This window comes from Nycticebus coucang, chromosome 1, assembly GCF_027406575.1.
Source record: "Nycticebus coucang isolate mNycCou1 chromosome 1, mNycCou1.pri, whole genome shotgun sequence".
Classification (NCBI taxonomy): Eukaryota; Metazoa; Chordata; class Mammalia; order Primates; family Lorisidae; genus Nycticebus; species Nycticebus coucang.
The window spans coordinates 92,971,432-92,985,711 of record NC_069780.1 but is presented as its reverse complement, the minus strand read 5'-3'; the positions used below and the strand labels follow the sequence as shown (position 1 = coordinate 92,985,711).

Below are 14,280 nucleotides of genomic sequence, written 5' to 3'. Positions count from 1 at the left end.
AATTAACTATATTCCTCATCTCTCCTACCCCCGCCCCACCACACACACACACACACACACACTCTAAAATGAGGAAAATACAAACCTTTGGGGAATTAGGTAATCACTCTATGATTCTCCCTATGGGCATGGTAAATAAATCTCTTTCTCTTATTAATCTGTCTTATTTTGAATTGATATTTCAGTGAACCTTCCAGGGTGGAGGTAAAGTTTTCCTTTTTACACCACAGTTTGGTGTATACAGCAGGGTCTCAAAGCTGCTCTGCTGTTCTGAAATGTTCAGGGAGAAGAATCGGGAATCTCCCCAGCCAGCAAGGAGGTAAGGTATCTTATTGATCAGTCAGACTCCTGGATTGTCTCTCTGTGGGCTCCAGTTGAGCAACCGGTGAAGATCATTATCTTTTTTGCCTTTCCAGAGTCATAGCTCAGGGAGCCCATTGAGGAGGTGGTAAGTTGGAGGCAAGGTATGATCCGGAGTGGTGGAAATCTGATGAATTAGGCAAATGATTGCCTCTGTCTGGGATCAGCTGCTCCCTTCAAAGGGCTGAGACAGGAGGAAGCCTTGCCGGAGTTTTCAGTTGTTGGGGGAAACTGTGTGTTGAGTGGAAAGTTTGGAAGAGTGGATGGATTTGAACAGTATACAGCAACCAGATTTGAATGCTGGTTGGAGTGAATTTGCCATAAGTTTGGTGGCTAGTGAGGCAGCCATACTGAGAAGCCATGGGAACTCCAGATTTTTCTTAATAGATCTTTATTAATAGATCTTAATAAAGACATTTAATCTTATTAGAGATTGTCATTTTATTAAACATTCCCTTTAAGGAGTCAATTTATATGTTTTTTCTATTTTATTATATTGTTAAAATGTCTCTAGTGTGCTTTAATGATTGAGATTATTTAGGCTGAATATATCGAATGAAATGTTAGGTTTTTTTGTTTTTCTTTCTGGAGACACAATCTCACTATGTCACCCTTGGTAGAGTGCTGTGGCATCACAGTTCACAGCAACCTCAAACTCTTGGGCTTAAGCAATTCTGTTGCCTCAGCCTCCCAAGGTAGCTGGGACTACAGGCACCCACCACAATGCCTGGCTATTTTTTTGTTGCAGTTGTTTAGCTGGCCTGGGCTGGGTTCGAACCCACTACCCTCGGTGTATGTGGCTGGCATGGTAACCACTGTGCTACGGGCGCCGAGCCTGAATGAAATGTTAGTTTAGATCTACAATTCTAGAAAACATGCAGTTCTAGATGTGTTTTATATTCGGAATCTTTTGTTTTAAACATGTTAAAGGGCCAGGCCTAGTGGCTCACACCTGTAATCCTAACACTCTGGGAGGCCGAGGTTTGTGAATTGCTTGAATGGGAGTTCAAGACTAGCCTAAGCAAGATTGAGACCCCATCTCTAAAAAGAATAGCCAGGCATTGTGGTGGGCAACTTGTAATCCCAGCTATACTTGGGAGACTGAGCCCAAGAGTTTGAGGTTGCTGTGAGCTATGATGCCATAGCACTCAACCCCAGGACAACAGAGACTCTGTCTCAAAACAAAAACAAAAAGAGAAACAAAACCAAAACAGAAAAGTTGGTAAAAATGCCAATTTTCTCATTTTTGAGAAGAACTAAATGTTAAAAAAGTGGGAGGGAAATGAAGCTGTGAATATTCTTCAAATACCCATATTTAAAAACATAGAGTCATGGACATGTGAGTACTCACGGGGTATTATTAAAGAACAGCAGAGCCTTATGCTCACCCCTTACCTTATAGCTTTGGAGAAAATTTGGCAAGTACATCTGTTTGTGATGTGAATGAGATGAGGAATGACGAAGGAAAAATAAATGGTCAGAGGTGTAGAAATGCGAATCTACAGAGTTAGAAAAAAATGTTAAACTTACTTTGGAATAAGGATAGCTGTTGTGATTCTTAAATGTTTAGTCTCAGAATCTGGTAAAAAATTATGGCTCTTCTCCCCGTAAGAAGCACTGATACATGCTCATCAATTTAGGTATACCATTTTCCATGATTTACCATTCATAAACTCATCCACTGACCCCGGACTCCTGGTTTATCCAAGCTGGGATAAAAATATTTGCCCTCTCCACTCCAACCTTAGAATACAAAAAGGAAAAAGATGTAAAGGAAATGGCTATCCCATTTAATGACAATGTTTATTATGGTTTATTATTAGAGTAGTAGGATATCTTAGATACTTTACTAGAAAGGAATTAAAAGAAAATTTCTTTTAAGTTATATTTTTTATTAAGTAGTAAAATTAATATAACATTATAGGTGATTTAGGGGTGTGGAAAATTATTTAATTACTGTGCATACTTTGATGCATTTCCTTTTATTTATTTTTGCAGTTTTTGGCTGGGGCCAGGTTTGAACTCACCACCTCTGGTATATGGGGCTGGCGCCCTACTCCTTTGAGCCACAGGCACTGCCTCATTTCCTTTTATTATTTATTATTGTTTTGTTTTGATTAAATTATAACTGTGTATATTGATGCATTATGGGGTTTATTGTACTGATTTGATACATAATGTGAAAAGCTTACATTGAACTGATTAACACATCCATCACAATTATACTCTTTTCTTAATCGTTTTGAAATGTACCATTACATCATGCACATTTTGTGAGGTCCCCCCAAATACCCTCCTTCCTCTACCTCCTCCCTCTCTTCCCCTCCCCCTCTGTCCTCTTTCTTTCTTTCTTTCTTTTTTTAAATAGGTTATTTTATTTTTATTTATTTTATTTTTTGAAACACAGCCTCAAGCTGTTGCCCTGGGTAGAGTGCTGAGGCATCACAGCTCACAGCAATCTCCAACTCTTGGGCATAAGCGATTCTCTTGCCTCAGCCTCCCAAGTAGCTGGAACTGCAGGCCCTGACCACAACGCCAGGCTATTTTTTGGTTGTAGTTGTCATTGCTGTTTGGCAGGCCCCGGCTGGATTCAAACCTGCCAGCTCTAGTGTATGTGGCTGGTGCCTTAGCCGCTTAAGCTACAGGTGCTGAGCCCTCTCTGTCATCTTTCTTTCTACTTTCTGGACCACAGTTAAGTTTTACTGTTTGTATGAATGTGTAGGTGATTATATATTGATTTCATAGTAGTATTGAGTACACTGCATACTTTATTTTCCATTTTTTTTTTTTTTTTAGATTACTTATTTTATTTATTTATTTTTTGTTGTTGCAGTTTTTGGCCGGTTTGGCCACCTCTGTTATATGGGGCCTGCCCTACTCGTTGAGCCACAGGCGCTGCCTCCCCCGCACCCCTGGGCCCCTTTTTTTCCATTCTCGAGATACTTTACTAAGAAAGTATTTTTTTCAAATGCAGTATATTTTAATTTGTTTCAAATAAAGCAATATATGTATATATATTTTTGTCTGAAAAACACCAGATGTTAAATTCTACAGAAGCTCACGTGTCATCAGCAGATCATGTTTGTCTGATCATTAAGAATTCTTCTTCTTTTTTTTTTTTATTGTTGGGGATTCATTGAGGGTACAATAAGCCAGGCTACACTGATTGCAATTGTTAGGTAAAGTCCCTCTTGCAATCATGTCTTGCCCCTATAAAGTGTGACACACACCAAGGCCCCACCCACCTCCCTCCTTCCCTCTTTCTGTTTCCCCCCCAATAACCATAATTGTCATTACTTGTCCTCATATCAAAATTGAGTACATAGGATTCATGCTTCTCCATTCTTGTGATGCTTTACTAAGAATAATGTCTTCCACGTCCATCCAGGTTAATACGAAGGATGTAAAGTCTCCATCTTTTTTAATGGCTGAATAGTATTCCATGGTATACATATGCCACAGCTTGTTAATCCATTCCTGGGTTGGTGGGCATACAGGCTGTTTCCACATTTTGGCGATTGTAAATTGAGCTGCAATAACAGTCTAGTACAAGTGTCCTTATGATAAAAGGATTTCCTTCCTTCTGGGTAGATGCCCAGTAATGGGATTGCAGGATCAAATGGGAGGTCTAGCTTGAGTGCTTTGAGGTTTCTCCATACTTCCTTCCAGAAAGGTTGTACTAGTTTGCAGTCCCACCAGCAGTGTAAAAGTGTTCCCTTCTCTCCACATCCACGCCAGCATCTGCAATTTTGAGATTTTTGTGATGTGGGCCATTCTCACTGGGGTTAGATGATATCTCAGGGTTGTTTTGATTTGCATTTCTCTAATATATAGAGATGATGAACATTTTTTCATGTGTTTGTTAGCCATTCGTCTGTCATCTTTAGAGAAGGTTCTATTCATGTCTCTTGCCCATTGATATAAGGGATTGTTGGCTTTTTTAATGTGGATTAATTTGAGTTCTCTATAGATCCTAGTTATCAAGCTTTTGTCTGATTGAAAATATGCAAATATCCTTTCCCATTGTGTAGGTTGTCTCTTTGCTTTGGTTATTGTCTCCTTAGCTGTACAGAAGCTTTTCAGTTTAATGAAGTCCCATTTGTTTATTTTTGTTGTTGTTGCAATTGCCATGGCAGTCTTCTTCATGAAGTCTTTCCCCAGGCCAATATCTTCCAGTGTTTTTCCTATGCTTTCTTGGAGGATTTTTATTGTTTCATGCCTTAAGTTTAAGTCCTTTATCCATCTTGAATCAATTTTTTGAGTGGGGAAAGGTGTGGGTCCAGTTTCAGTCTTTTACATGTAGACATCCAGTTCTCCCAACACCATTTATTGAATAGGGAGTCTTTCCCCCAAGGTATGTTCTTGTATGGTTTATCAAAGATTAGGTGGTTGTAAAATGTTAGTTTCATTTCTTGGTTTTCAATTCGATTCCAAGTGTCTATGTCTCTGTTTTTGTGCCAGTACCATGCTGTCTTGAGCACTATGGCTTTGTAGTACAGACTAAAATCTGGTATGCTGATGCCCCCAGCTTTATTTTTGTTACAGAGAACTGCCTTAGCTATATGGGGTTTTTTCTGGTTCCATACAAAACGCAGAATCATTTTTTCCAAATCTTGAAAGTACGATGTTGGTATTTTGATAGGAATGGCATTGAATAGGTAGATTGCTTTGGGAAGTATAGACATTTTAACAATGTTGATTCTTCCCATCCATGAGCATGGTATGTTCTTCCATTTGTTAATATGCTCTGCTATTTCCTTTCTGAGAATTTCATAGTTTTCTTTTTTTTTTTTTTTTTTGTAGAGACAGAGTCTCACTTTATGGCCCTTGGTAGAGTGCCATGGCCTCACACAGCTCACAGCAACCTCCAACTCCAGGGCTTAAGCGATTCTCTTGCCTCAGCCTCCCGAGTAGCTGGGACTACAGGCGCCCGCCACAACGCCCGGCTATTTTTTGGTTGCAGTTTGGCCAGGGCCGGGTTTGAACCCATCACCCTCGGTATATGGGGCCGGCGCCTTACCGACTGAGCCATAGGCGCCGCCCGAATTTCATAGTTTTCTTAATAGAGGTCCTTCACCTCCTTCGTTAGGTATATTCCTAGGTATTTCATTTTCTTTGAGACTATGGTGAAGGGAGTTGTGTCCTTAATTAGCTTCTCATCTTGACTGTTATTGGTGTACACAAAGGCTACTGACATGTGGACATTGATTTTATATCCTGAAACATTACTATATTTTTTGATGACTTCTAGGAGTCTTGTGGTTGAGTCTTTGGGGTTCTCTAAGTATAAGATCATGTCATCAGCAAAGAGGGAGAGTTTGACCTCCTCTGCTCCCATTTGGATTCCCTTTATTTCCTTGTCTTGCCTAATTGTATTGGCCAGAACTTCCAGCACTACGTTGAATAGTAAAGGTGACAGAGGACAACCTTGTCTGGTTCCAGTTCTAAGAGGAAAAGCTTTCAGTTTTACTCCATTCAGTAAAATGTTGGCTGTGGGTTTGTCATAGATAGCTTCAATCAGTTTTAGAAATGTGCCACCTATGCCTATACTCTTCAGTGTTCTAATTAGAAAAGGATGCTGGATTTTATCAAATGCTTTTTCTGCATCTATTGAGAGGATCATGTGATCTTTATTTTTGCCTCTGTTAATACGGTGGATAACATTTATAGACTTGCGTATGTTAAACCAGCCTTGCATCCCTGGGATGAAGCCTACTTGATCATGATGAATGACTTTTTTGATGATAAGCTGTAATCTATTGGCTAGGATTTTGTTGAGAATTTTCGCGTCTATGTTCATGAGTGAGATTGGTCTGAAATTTTCCTTTTTGTTTGGGTCTTTTCCTGGTTTTGGTATCAGGGTGATGTTTGCTTCATAGAATGTGTTGGGGAAGATTCCTTCTTCCTCAATTTTTTTATTTTTTATTTTTTATTTTTTATTTTTTTTTTATTTTTGGCCGGGGCTGGGCTTGAACCCGCCACCTCCGGCATATGGGACCGGCGCCCTACCCGTTGAGCCACAGGCGCCACCTTTCCTCAATTTTTTGAAATAATTTCTGCAGTACAGGAATAAGCTCTTCCTTGAAGGTTTGATAGAGTTCTGGAGTGAAGCCATCTGGACCAGGGCATTTTTTGGTTGGAAGATTTTTTATTGTTTCTTTGATCTCAGTGCTTGAAATTGGTCTGTTCAAGAGCTCTATTTCTTCCTGGCTGAGTCTAGGGAGAGGGTGTGATTCCAAATATTGATCCATTTCCTTCACATTGTCAAATTTCTGGGCATAGAGTTTCTGGTAGTATTCAGAGATGATCTCTTGTATCTCTGTGGGATCAGTTGTTATTTCCCCTTTATCATTTCTGATTGAGGTTACTAGAGATTTTACTTTTCTATTCCTCATTAGTCTGGCCAATGGTTTATCTATTTTATTTATTCTTTCAAAAAACCAACTCCTTGTTTCATTAATTTTCTGAATGATTCTTTTGTTTTCAATTTCATTGATCTCTGATTTGATTTTGGATATTTCTTTTCTTCTACTGAGTTTAGGTTTAGATTGTTCTTCTTTTTCCAGTTCCATAAGATCTCTTGTGAGATTGTTGATGTGCTCTCTTTCTGTTTTTCGAATGTAGGCATCTAAAGCGATGAATTTTCCTCTCAAAACTGCTTTTGCAGTATCCCACAGGTTTTGGTAGCTTGTGTCTTCGTTGTTGTTATGCTCAAGGAAGTTAATGCTTTCCTGTTTTATTTCTTCCTGCACCCATCTGTTATTCAACAGAAGATTGTTTAATTTCCATGCCTTTGGGTGGGGTCGAGCATTTTTGTTAGAGTTGAGTTCCACCTTTAGTACCTTATGGTCTGAGAAGATACAAGGTAAAATTTCAATTCTTTTGATTCTGTTGATATTTGTTTTGTGTCCCAGGATATGATCAATTTTGGAGAATGTTCCATGGGGTGCTGAGAAGAATGTATATTCTTTATCTTTGGGATGGAGTGTTCTATATGCGTCTATCAAGCACAGTGTTCTAGGGTCTCATTTAAGTCTCTTATATCCTTGTTTAATTTCTGTTTAGAGGATCTGTCCACCTCTGTAAGTGGAGTGTTAAGGTCCCCTGTTATTATGGTATTATCAGATAGCATATTGCTCAGACTGAGTAAGGTGTGTTTCAAGAATCTGGGAGCATTTAAATTGGGTGCATAGATATTTAGAATTGAAATGTCTTCTTGTTGTGTTTTTCCCTTGACCAATATAAAGTGACCATCTTTGTCTTTTTTGACTTTAGTTGCTTTAAATCCACATGTATCTGAAAATAAGATTGCAACTCCTCTTTTCTTCTGAAATCCATTTGCCTGAAAAATTGTCTTCCAACCCTTGACTCGGAGCTTTAATTTGTCTTTTGAAGCCAGGTGTGTTTCTTGCAGACAGCAAATGGATGGCTTGCGTTTTTTAATCCAGTCAACCAATCTATGTCTCTTCAGTGGGGAATTCAAGCCATTAACATTTATTGAGATAATTGATAAGTGTGGTAGTATTCTATTCATCTTATTTTGTGAGAGTCCATTGCTTAGTTTTCTCTTTTGCATCAGTGTGGAGGTTTGGTTCTGTCCTTTAATTTCTGAGTTCTTACTTTGCTGCTGATCCATTGTGGTGGTCATTGTGTAGAACAGGTTGAAGTATTTCCTGTAGAGCTGGTCTTGTTGTGGCGAATTTGCTCAATGTTTGTATATCCGTAAATGATTTGATTTCTCCGTCAATTTTTAAGCTTAGCTTAGCAGGGTACAGAATTCTGGGCTGGAAATTTTTCTGTTTAAGTAGATTAAAGGTAGATGACCATTGTCTTCTTGCCTGGAAAGTTTCATTAGAGAAGTCTGCGGTCACTCTGATGGATTTGCCCCTGTAGGTCAACTGGCGCTTACTCCTGGCAGCTTGCAGAATCTTTTCTTTTGTCTTGACTTTGGACAGGTTCATCACAATGTGTCTTGGAGAAGCTCGGTTAGAGTTGAGGCGACCTGGGGTCCGATAGCCCTCTGAAAGCAGTGTGTCAGAATCTTTGGTGATATTTGGGAAATTTTCTTTTATAATATTCTCTAGTATGGCTTCCATTCCTCTGGGGCATTCTTCTTCCCCTTCTGGAATTCCTATAACTCGTATGTTGGAATGCTTCATAAAGTCCCATAATTCTGACAGTGAACGTTCTGCTTTCTCTCTCTTCTTTTCTGCCTCTTTTACTATCTGAGTTATCTCAAAAACTTTGTCTTCTAACTCTGAAATTCTTTCTTCTGCATGGTCTAACCTGTTGCTGATACTTTCCATCGCATCTTTAAGTTCCCTGATTGACTGTTTCATTTCCTTCAGCTCTGCTATATCCTTTTTATATTCTTCATATCGTTCATCTCTGATTTGATTCTGGTTTTGGATTTCCTTTTGGTTATTTTCCACTTTATTAGCAGTTTCCTTCATTGTTTCCATCGTTTCTTTCATTGTTTTCAACATGTGTATTCTAAATTCCCTTTCTGTCATTCCTAACATTTCTGTATAGGTGGAATCCTCTGCAGTAGCTACCTCATGGTCCCTTGGTGGCGTTGTTCTGGACTGGTTCTTCATGTTGCCTGGAGTTTTCTGCTGATTCTTCCTCATGGGTGATTTCTTTTATCTGTTTCCTTGCCCTAATTTTCCCTTCACTTCCTCTTGCTCTTTAAATTCTCGTGCCTGTGGAAGTTGTGGGCAGGTTTAGACAGATTGAACACACGCGACCACTTGCCGGTTTTCCACTGTTTTAGTCCTCCTCTTGGGGTCCAGAAGTCTCTCTCTGACTCCCTGTAACCTCTCAGGGGTGATGATAGGCAGATCCCACCAGCCAGAGATGCCTGGAGTCCTATATCCCCAGACTCATGGTGCCCATATGCAAGGAAGCTGTTACTCGGCTGCCATCTTGCTCCGCTCTGAGTGATGTCACCCTCTGGTATCTGTTTGCCAAAAGTTCCACTTACTTTGGCGCTAACCCTTTTATTGTCTTTCTTTCTTTTCTTATTGTTTGACAAAAGGTCCCACTTACTTTGAGGGGCGCTACCTCTTTTGCATAAAGGGGCCAAAGGTTGCACTTAACCTAAGTACAGGTCCGCCTTTGACTAAAAGAAACCAAAGGTTACACTTAACTCAAGCACAGCTCCCCCTTTGACTCTCTTCTTCTTTTTTTAAACATTAACTCTCTAAAGACGATTAATAGCCTGACATCACGGCTACAACATAGGTTGCTAACTTAGCCTCTGCTCTTCAGCCACATCTCAATTTTCCTAACAAATGAGCAAATACTGCCTGGCTAAAATGCTGCAAAGTCTTGATGAGATAAGACAAAGCGTCAACAGATGAAGCAAAGCCATGAAAATTATGAAGCAAGCTAAAGCTGATTATTAGAATTAGTAAAAATGATTAAAGAGAGGATGACACGGGCGGCGCCTGTGGCTCAGTCGGTAAGGCGCTGGCCCCATATACCTAGGGTGGTTGGTTCATACCCAGCCCCGGCTGAACTGCAACCAAAAAATAGCTAGGCATTGTGGCGGGCGCCTGTGGTCCCAGCTACTCGGGAGGCTGAGGCAAGAGAATCGCTTAAGCCCGGAGTTGGAGGTTGCTGTGAGCTGTGTGAGGCCATGGCACTCTACCAAGGGCCATAAAGTGAGACTCTGTCTCTACAAAAAGAAAAAAAAAAGAGAGGATGACATGACCATTCAGGATTTGTATATTCTGATTGCCTCCTTTGTGGCAGCTAATTGGGTCAGCACCTCGGGCAGGGCACCAGAGTGAGTGAAAACTGCTCTTTTCTCTCCTAGCTCAGGCTACTCACGTCACAGCAGGGACTGAGAGGACTGTGGTGTCTGTAGAGACTTCTATTCTCCTGGGGCAGAGATTGCCCTGTGAGACCCCCCCCCCCACGTTACCGAGAAGGGCTGGCCTTGGAGGTGTCTGTAGCGCACTGCCTTCTTCCGGGCTTTTCAGAATAGGCTGGGGCCTCAGGGGACTTCGTTCCCAAGGGGGCCTCTTGATTTTTGGTGCTGCCTTGTTCTGGGGACAGAAGCCCTTGTGCAGCTGTCTCCTGTGTTTGTGGCGGGCGTTGCCCTTCCCCATAGGATCAGCTTCGTTTCCACCGCCCTGGGACTTGGCAGGCCAATTTAGCCTGTGTGATACTGTGGATTAAATCTTCGTCTTTGGCTAGAAGACCCATTCTGCTTGTTAGCTGGCGTGGCTGGTGAGAGGGGTCGGTGGTGCTGGGAAGGCTGCTCACCATTCTGGAGTTTGCTGCTTTGCCCGCAGAGGGCCTGTTGTATTGGATGATTTTGGGAGAAGTTACTCTGTTTCCCAGAGGTTGCTGTGTGAGCGTTCAGCAGAGGCAGCAGGGAGCTGCAGGGAGTTCTTGAATAGTTGTTCTTTGGATGTTTAATTTCTCCGCAGAGCATGATTTGGGCCTTCAGCTGTTCGATGTCATGAGAGAATCGGGCAGCCTTCCCGAGCTCTTCATCATATTCATGCTTGCTGACAAAAGGGCTTCATTTCTGCCCTGAGTTCGGCCAGCTGCTTGTCTGCCACCTGACCGACTAGATCAGTAAGCCTCTTTAGTTCTTCTGCTTTCTTCTGAAGAGCAGTCGGGATTTCCATGGCTTCTTTTTTAACTTTATCCATTTCTGCCATTAATGAAATTTATTTGTCAATGATGCGGCTGTGTAATTCAGCAAAGGCAGTTTTGATCTCCTTCCTTAATCATGACGCGATAACTAATTAGGGAGACAGTGCAGCGTTGCAAATCCTTCACCGATTTCTCAACATTTGGGCCTCTTTTCTTTGCCAACTCTTCTGGCTTTATTTCAAGATGAGCTGGAGGGGCATTGGACTTAACAGGAGATGTTTTTGCCTTAGGCTTTCTCAGGTTACAAGGCTGCTTAGCTGACCACTGTAGGCCGTCTGACCTTTCTGTTGTTCCGTGTGTAGGTTTGGGGTTCCCATCTAAGGACAGTTTATGTTGCAGTAGTCTGTTGCCTTCTGTGACCTCACGAAGTGCCTTTGAAGGTTCCTCGAGTATTGAGATCTTTTTATCTCCAGGGGGCAGGGCTGGTTTTTTGCTGGCACAGTCAGTGGACGAGCTGTCCTTCTTGCAGCCGTTCATGAGTCCGCTCTGCATCTGAGGCGGCTGCGGCTACAGGGGCCCCGCGTCAGGCCTCTCCACCTTGTCTTTAGCGTCTTTGTTGGCTGGGTGCTGCATGGACTTGCTTCTTTTCCTTTTATTGCTCTTCTTTTTTCCTGTCATATTCCATTCTTTTAGAACTTGAACTGCACTGCCATCCGCGAAGGCTTGCACGGCTTTATCTACATTAAAATCAAACTGCTGTAGCCCCAGGGTTATTTCATTATTGCTTTTATTGGGGACAACTGATCTAAACGCATAGATCTTTGACTTGACATTCACATGAGTATTCAGTTCAGCCATCTTTCTTTTAGTGGAATAAGCCTTTTTAAGGTTTTCTGGTGTCCAAATCAGGGCTCTGGGTGCACAGTCTGGAGCTGCAGGCTTTATCAGCAGGCAGATAAGCTCTCTCTCTCCACCTTTTTTATGGTCGAATAGTATTCCATGGCATACATATAGCACAATTTGTTAATTCATTCATGGGTTGATGGGCATTTGGGCTGCTTCCACTACTTGGCTATTATGAATTGGGCTGCAATAAACATTCTGGGGCAAATGTCTTTGTTGTAAAATAATTTTTGATCATCTAGGTATATACCTAGTAGAGGAATTGCAAGATCAAATGGTAGGTCTATAGAGGAATTGCAGGATCAAACGGTAGGTCTACTTTTAGTTCCTTGAGTGTTCTTCAAACTTCTTTCCAAAAAGGCAGTATTAGCTTGCATTCCCACCAGCAGTGTAGAAGTGTTCCCTTCTCTCCACGTCCACACCATGGATTTCCTTTTAATCTTTTTTCCAATTCAAAAGTAAAAATTTCAAAATATTTAAAAATAAAGAGAATGTTGTAAAGAATTTCAAATGCTCATCTCCTATTGTAGCAATATTATTTTTCAAAATGGCTAGAACAATATTTTCCACCTCACAGCTTATTCTCATAATGTTACTTTGCCACTCCTCCATCAAATGGTACAGCCAAGAATACCCCCATTTGACCCGGGTGGACCTTCATTTGTAGAATTCAAATGAAGTGATGCTGTCCTAGGAGAATCAAGCTATGTTGTGGGGGAAAAAAAAAAAGCAAAAGATAAAATGAAGTGATGCTACATAAATTCTAAAAATGGCTTAAAAAAGGACACATACCTTCTGCTGGGTTCCTTTTGGGACACTTGCTCTGGGATCCTCTAGCTACCATATAAGAAATCTGTTTTTGCTGAGGAGATCAGTAGAGAGGGGGCTGTGAGATGGCAGAGCCCTCACAGCCTGGGGGACATTGAAAGAATAACCCCCTAACTGCTTCTCCTCCATTCCCGAAACAGCCTTTTTCCTTTCTTCATGCTCTCTCTGCCAGAAGTCACATAGCCCTTTCTTTCTGTAGTTAACTGTGCTGAGATCCTTGAGATCTCTCCCTTCTTTCTCCTTGTCATATGCTTACAAAGTTGAGTAGTAACCACTAAGTCCCATAGTTCTCCCTTTGTTCTGTCAACTATGCTGAGATCCTTGTGATCTTACCCTTCTTGTCATATATTAATGAGGTTGAGCAGAAACCATTAATGAGATGGTTTGTCTTTGTTAAAGTCATTTACATCTTCATATTGTACTGTAAGACAAAAACTATGTGTTTTATTTATGCTACTTCCCCATTTTGTCTATGTTACTTCCCCCTGGACAACCCTGTAAAGATACTATAATATAAAGCTGATTTTGTGCTTTGGGGCTGGCTGTAGCCATCAGCTCAGTCAGTCCTCCTCGTTCAGTCCTTTGTTTCCATGTCTTGTCTTGTGCTGTATTTTCCTCATTCCCCACCAATTCCACTCTGGTCCGCTCCCCTTTGCAGCACTAGTTCGCGACAGAGATCAAGTGGGAAATCACTTAGACAGAAAGAGAGGGGAAGAAAAGCAGGGGAAGAGAGCAGAGTTCCAGCTTTTCCAGAGTTCTTTTGAGTGAAGAATGACCCAGGACCAGCCACCATCTGAAGACAACTGCAGGAGAGACCCCGAGTGAGACCTGTCTGTCTGATTCTAGTCAACTTCCAAATTTATGAGTAAAATAATGGTTATTGTTTTAAGGCCTTATTTCTGGATAGTTTGTTAAAAGCAATAGATAACTGGAGCACAATTTAATAATCATTCAAAGATTTCCTTATTTGTTCATCTAATTTTTTCTAGCCAGTTATTGTGGTGAATGCCTGTAGTCCCAGCTACTTGGAAGGCTCAGTAAGGAAGATTCCTTGTGAAAGACTTGGGGCAGGACCCCCCAATCTGTCCTGAACGACGATGACCCCAATCAACCGCAAGAAACGGCACTTGATGCAATCAGCAAGAGGATTTTATTCCAGCATGCTGGGGCTTAACTCGCAACTCTTTTAGGAGCAGAGGAGTCAAGCCCTGAACAGCAGGTTTTACAAGCTTATAAAGGCAAAAACCACAAAGTAGGGAGGGGTAGCAGACATAGCAGGGGCTTTTCCAGATAAGAAGAACTCTGGTTCATTACTCATCTGTCTTAAGATCAGCAGTTAAACATTTGCTTAGCCTTTTTTTCTCTCAGAACCAATTACCGGTTATCTGCTTCAGCTTGGGGCTATTTCCTAGGACAGTTACAAAAGGTCACATTCTTATGGTAGGGGGCGAGAGGTGCTGCTACATGGCTGGTCCCCCCCCCCTTTTTAGATTTCGTAGTACTTTCCTTCATTCCCCCATTTGGTTTTTGGGAAGTTCTAATCATGGAACTTCTGGCTCTATGTATTCATTCTCATGG

The 14,280-nt window shown here is 41.4% G+C and overlaps 1 pseudogene; it reads right to left on the bottom strand.

Annotated features, from left to right (window-relative positions):
* Positions 1–10,181: 10,181 nt before the first annotated feature.
* On the bottom strand, positions 10,182–11,847 carry LOC128588887 (SPATS2-like protein; annotated as a pseudogene).
* Between the last annotated feature and the right edge of the window lie 2,433 nt (positions 11,848–14,280).